This window comes from Asparagus officinalis, chromosome 8 (genome assembly GCF_001876935.1).
Source record: "Asparagus officinalis chromosome 8, Aspof.V1, whole genome shotgun sequence".
NCBI lineage: Eukaryota > Viridiplantae > Streptophyta > Magnoliopsida > Asparagales > Asparagaceae > Asparagus > Asparagus officinalis.
The window spans coordinates 106,100,437-106,106,935 of record NC_033801.1 but is presented as its reverse complement, the minus strand read 5'-3'; the positions used below and the strand labels follow the sequence as shown (position 1 = coordinate 106,106,935).

At 38.3% G+C, this 6,499-nt stretch overlaps 1 non-coding gene across 1 annotated transcript; it reads left to right on the top strand.

The window, feature by feature from the left end:
- On the top strand, nucleotides 3,516-3,596 carry TRNAS-GCU. Its single transcript has one exon. It is a non-coding gene; the product is annotated as a tRNA-Ser (tRNA).

Sequence of the window (6,499 nt, the reverse complement as noted above, 5' to 3'; positions counted from 1 at the left end):
TTCCTCGCCAATAAAATAACTAGTTAGGAGACCAAATCATGATCATCTTTAGTGAGGAACTAAAATTTTCATCGTAGAAGATGATCTACTGTGAGGAAAATATATTCCTCGTAGAAGACCTACTGATATTTACAGAGGAAATAATATTTTCCTCGTCGAAAGTGATATTTGTTGAGGAAAATAATTTTCTCGCAAAAACGTTGGTCGCTAAATGACATGTCTGTTGTAGTGTGATAACTTAAACTGTTTTTTAGCTGCTGATGTGGCACGGATTTTCTGACGTGGCAGTGTTTAAAGGCGGGAATTAACCCTCTAAAAATCCCAATTCACCCAAAATAGGACAGATCTGTGCCACATCCGTAGCTAAAAAAAGTTTAAGTCATTACGTGCCACACATGTGATGAGCTCTCGCCGGAAAACTGGTCGCCGACGAGAAAAAGTGCATTGTTGGTAAGTTGAATCAATTAAATACCTTAAAGCAGGTTTGCCTAATTAAAATACATTCTTGATAAATAGGGTGGAATTAAAATACCAATATGGGTATTTAGCCTATATTAATGCGGTCTAGCTAATAATATTTGTCAAAGGGCATTAAGTAGAATCGTAAAATTATAAACCCCAGGTCTTTTTTGCAATATATTCAATAACTCTTATCAAGCCCTTGTGGTTTGGCATTTTTAGAGTATAACTTATAGATAACACTCTCCTCAAATTAAGATAACACTCTCCTCAAATTAAAGGATGACAAAATGTTAGCAAATGAGTTGAGAGAAGATAAATAATATTGAGAGAAGATAAATAATATTGAAGGGTATGGATGAAGCATTTATCTGCAATATATAGCTTTATTCGGATGAAATTAAAGGATGACAAAATGTTAGCAAATGAGTTGAGAGAAGATAAATAATATTAAAGGGTATGGATGAAGCGTTTATTTGTAGTATATACCTTTATTCGAATGATTTCATACAATTTGAGGATTATGACCCGACATGCACTTGTCATCAACGTCATCATTTTCTCATTGCGTTTTTTTCTTTTTGGATTCATTTCATTGGCAGCCATAAAACAAGAGCAACCCTTTCTTTAGCTTGTATGGTTGGTTTCTAGAAAACTTGCATGATTGGTTGCTGGAAAAATAATATTATAAGGGGTTGTTTGGTTAAGTTCTAAAAAAGCCTGAAAAGAGGAAATTAGCGAAGAAACTTTACAAAAAGTTTCAATGCATTTCTCCCGAAAAGCTCTAAAATAGATTTTCTTAAACTAGAGTTACATCAACAAATGAGAATGAAGGAGCCACCTCACTTTCCCTTATGGTTTCAAAGTGGTAAACACACTAGCGCCTCGTTTGGTACGTGGGAATAAAGTCAAGTAAGAATGGAATGGAAGAAGCAATGGAATGGAATGGACGTGAGAATGTAATGGTCATTCACATTCTCTTGTTTGGGTGCGTTTGTAGAATGAAGCTAGAATGAAAATCTAATTCTCATTCCCATGTTTCGTTTGTAGAATGAAGCTAGAATGAAAATCTAATTCTCATTCCCATGTTTGGTATCACTAGTTCACAAGTAAGAATGGAATCTAAGCTAGAATGAAAATCTAATTCTCATTCCCATGTTTGGTATCACTAGTTCACAAGTAAGAATGGAATCTGATTTTCTAATAATGCCCTTATAACAACATAGAATTTTAATAAGATAAAGAATGGAATCTGATTTTCTAATAATGCCCTTATAACAACATAGAATTTTAATAAGATAAAAATAAACATTAATCATAATAACAAAAAAATTAATTTATGCATATGTTATATTAATCTAGGTATGTGTTATACTAAAGCGCATGTTATCGATCAGGTGTATGTTTCGTTTATATTTTTTAAACAATTGTCACTATTTCTACATATGTTATATTAATCTAGGTATGTGTTATAATAATACCCTTATACCTCTATATATAGTCTAGACATGATATGGTTTTGATAATTTTAATATTTTGGCCAATTTCTCAGCGAGGGTTTCCTCTTTTGATAAATATTGGGTCAAATATTTTTTAATCAAAAGTTAGATTTATTGTTGTGCATGAACCACAATCAAACATGTACGCAATTGGTACATATAGTTCTCTATGGTGGGAAAACAATAGCAAAAGTTCAAAAACAATCAAACATGTACGCAATTGGTACATATAGTTCTCTATGGTGGGAAAACAATAGCAAAAGTTCAAAAAGAATATAATATGCTGGTGAATAGCAAAAGTTCAAAAAGAATATAATATGCTGGTGAAAATAACAGACTTTAAACATTGGTGAATAAACAATAAAATTTGATTGACCAAAAAAAATATTGTCATGAAAGAATTTCAATTGGCAAATAATATATAGTTTCAGTTGTATCTGTTTTTATATTAAATTTTGTTGCTCCTATGTTGAGCAATTGTGATATAATAGGCTAATGAAATATGTACCGCTAGTTTTAATATGCTACTGAAATATGTACCACTAGTTTTAATCCCTACCCCGCAAAAAATTCCTATTATTCGAATGTAATTAGTAGCTGAGAGAAAATGAGAATGCGTAGTCAAAAGCCATGATTTTTAAATTGATTCTTATTATTAATAGGGGTATAATTGAAAAAAAACCTAACTAATTTGATTCTCCCCTTGAATGAGAATAATCATTCCCTATCTTCTCACTTGGAATGCTCATTCCCACAAAAAGTGGGAATGACTATTCTATGGGAATGGTCATTCCAACATCTAAAAACAAGTTTTGTTTGGTATGTGGGAATGAGAAGTGAGAATGACATTTCATTCCACCTCATTCTCGCGTACCAAACGAGACCTAGGGGGTTTATTTGGATGGGGGGGAATAAGGAAAAAGAGAAGTTTGAGGAACATTTCATCTTGTTTGATAACATTTAGAAGGTAAATTTATTCACACTAGTCCCCTTAGTTCACTCCTTAATAACATAAAATTTATTACCCTTTAAATTGAGATGTAACGGGGGAAGGAAACTCTCCTCCCTTATCTCCTCTCTTTTAATTTCCTCAACTTTCCTTAATCCTATTGATATCCAAACATGCCCTAAAACAAGAAAACTTTGTGGAAATGAGTGGAAATAGTTCAAGGTCACGTGAGTTTGTAAAAAATGGTCATGGAATCCAAGTTTTTCCCATAAATTTTGGGTGAACCAAACAACCCCTTAACCGCGTAAGGTCTTTGAAATTTGTGTTCTTGGTTCTAAATTTTATAATTAATTATTTGACAACTTTACACTACATCTCAAAATCTCTTTTTTTCTGGTTGGAGTTTGCTTATGAGGAGACGAGTGATCATTTTTACGATGCACACAATAAACATTAGAAAAGTAGAGAAATTTAACTGCGGACTCTACAATTTGACGACTGCTCCACCTCTTCCTTTAAAATGATGCAGCCACATATTCTCTGGGGACAAATTTCAGTTTCCCTTAGGCCCGGAGAAATAACGTTAATTTAGAGACACGCACATAACCGTCGCTTTGGCCGAGTGGTTAAGGCGTGTGCCTGCTAAGTACATGGGATTTCCCGCGAGAGTTCGAATCTCTCAGGCGACGTTTATTTTTTTTATATTGCTTTTTACAATCCGAAATTATAAAATGTCGTCTACTATTTTATATTTTTATAAATTTTTTTTTCATCAGGATACTGTCTAATATTGTTAAAATCTATGCGTACTATTTCATAGATTCTAAATGTTCCTTTTCTGCTATGAAAATTCTAAGAGCCATTTCATCAAACAACTGGTGTGCGGTGTTTTCTCCATCACGTTTGCATCCCTAATTTATCCTCAGTGGGTCTACATATATAGAAAATACGCCGTTGATTTATCTATCATCATTTTTTTATATGTTTGGTGCCTAAATGATTCTTGTTTCACGTTGAAAATGCTAAACACTTGGTGATGTTCAACTGCATTATTGCTTTCTTTTCGTTACAAAGGTACAAATCAGACCCAGTTTACTTTCATATTTGGAGTGAATAATATGAGTTACCATCTGACTGAACTGATAAGATTGTAGTTAATGAGGGAGGAGATGACTTAACAGTATTGGATGGAACATTAGGATTTGTACTTGACCCTTGAAAAGTAGGATAAAGACTTTGTTGTTATTATTGTTATTGTTGTTGTTTTGATAGTGTTAGAGCTCAACAACTTCAAAAGTTTCTGACATATGCAGCATTAAGAATGAGCACGCACTTTCTTATGATTAAAGACTGCCATTTTGTATCGAATTAAGGTGAAAATACTGATATAAGTTAGATTCGTTGAATTCCCAAATATATATTTCTTGTTTTCATTAAGCAGTAACTCCATTTTGTTGAAGAGCGAACAAGAGTAACTGTTGATGTCAGCTATCAAACATGGATGAGATTAGCGGGTAATCCCGAGTTAAGCGAGGGAGCTTGTGATGTGGGTTCCCTCATCTCTCTTGAAATTTTGTTCCTTGTCTGCATAAGAGAGCTGTACAATAACACTCATTAGAGGATCGGAGTTGGGTTCTCTAGTGGTTCCTCCGACGGTCAAGTCATTATTTGATGAGTGGAGAAGATACCAATGAATTAAAAGTAGTTCTAAGTATGTAAGCTGCATACCTGTGGGCCCCCTGGGCTCAGCGGATCCCCTCCCCTTTGATCAGTAGGCGATTAGCCCATATTTATGCCCAGCTGAGAGGGGTAAATATGGAATTGTGACCGAGTCCAGGCAGACAGCTCAGTCGGCAGACAGGTAACATGTGTCGGCTGTGGGCGGCATGAGTCATCTGTATGATAACAGGCGTCGGCTACTAGTGAAGATGGTCATCCAGGTGGCTAGTGCCATGATGACTTTGTTAGGGCATTTAATGTGATGGTGACTGATTGTCGACAGGGGATTCGAGGATACACTGCCTCTTTAGTCGTCCATCTGAAGGCTGACACGCACAACATTTTTAGTCGGTTACGCAAGTTATCGGCTGATATAGCAGGCTGAGTGTGACATCTCGATGGCTCGACCTGGAGAATAGGTCGACAAGTATCGCCTCTCGAGTCTGCCACGTGAGGCCGCAGGAGTGGATCGAGTCGTCTGGACTCTGATCATGTTGGCCTTGATGTGATGAGTCATCCTTGATTGGATATGGTGGAGATTGAGTAGGTATGAGGGGTGATGATGTTGGGAATTTAACGCCTAAATCCCCTAATGCAACGGAAACGCGGTATAGAGAACAGTACACCAAGATTTACGAGGTTCGGCAACTGCCTACGTCCTCGGGAGCCACACAGATAATTTCTTATTAATCAAACAAGAAATTACAATTTAGGAGCAGATCTCAAAACTGAGATTTCTCAAATAAACACTGTAGCTACAGTGTTAATAATCAAAGGGTATGAACCCTTTCAATTCTCACTTGAGAATAAATACCCCACAACTAAAACCCCTCTTTAAATCTCTATTTCTCTCTCTTCTTTAATCCCCTCAAACACTGTTGAAGCTGGGATAAATCACACAAAATCGCAGCAGCGATTTAGGGCAGTTCACCGCCGCCACCAAAGAGAAGAAATCGGAGAAAGGGGGGGAAGTTCAGCAGCGAAAAACCCTAGGCTGGGGTTTTCTTTTATAGGCGGAGTTGATGGATGAGCTGGCGACAGCCTGTCGCCAGCGACCGCTTCGACGCCAGCTTCGCACGAACGCAGAGTTGCTTCGACGCCATCTTCGCACGAACGCAGAGCTGAAAGGGGGAGGCGAACGCAGAGCTCGAGCCGCCAAAACGCCAAGGTCAGGTCAGCGTTCGCCTGGGGGTTCTCCGTCGACTTCGCCTGCGTCAGGTCGTCGACAACCTCGCATGGGCTTCGAGCTTCGTCGGAGCTCGTCGGAGCTCCTCCGCCGTCGGAGGTTTGAATCCACCCCAAAACTAACAATCTCCCACTTGGAGACCAAACCGACGCCGACGAGCTATCTCATCACGCTCCTCTCATGTGTGGCTCCGCCTTCATCATCTATGCATGAAGGCCAACTGAAGTTGCACACAACTTCAGTTTCTGAAAGGTCGCTGCCTTTGTCAACATATCCGCTGGATCCTTTCTTCCTTGGATATTCTGTTGAAATCCTTTAACAACTCGTCGGGCTCTGTATCTTCTGGAACCACCCTGTTCCTTCTTCACTCGATACACCCACTTGTTGTGACGTGCCTTCTTCCCCATGGGTAACTCAGCTAGTCCCCGTGTCTGGTTGGAGATCAGAGATTTCTTCTCTTCTTTCGCAGCAAACTCCCACTTGCTCGCATCTCCACTCTGACAAGCTTCATCAAAGCTTTCAGACTCTCCTCCATTTGTCAGCAACATATAATTCATGTATCTGCTGTTAGGCACAGGAGGACGAGTAGTTCTCCTCAATATCGGAGCTGGTGCGTCGGGCTCCTGCGCACCGTTCTGTCCAACAGGCTCTTCTGGCTGAGGACCTTCTGCATTGGGTTCTTCCGAG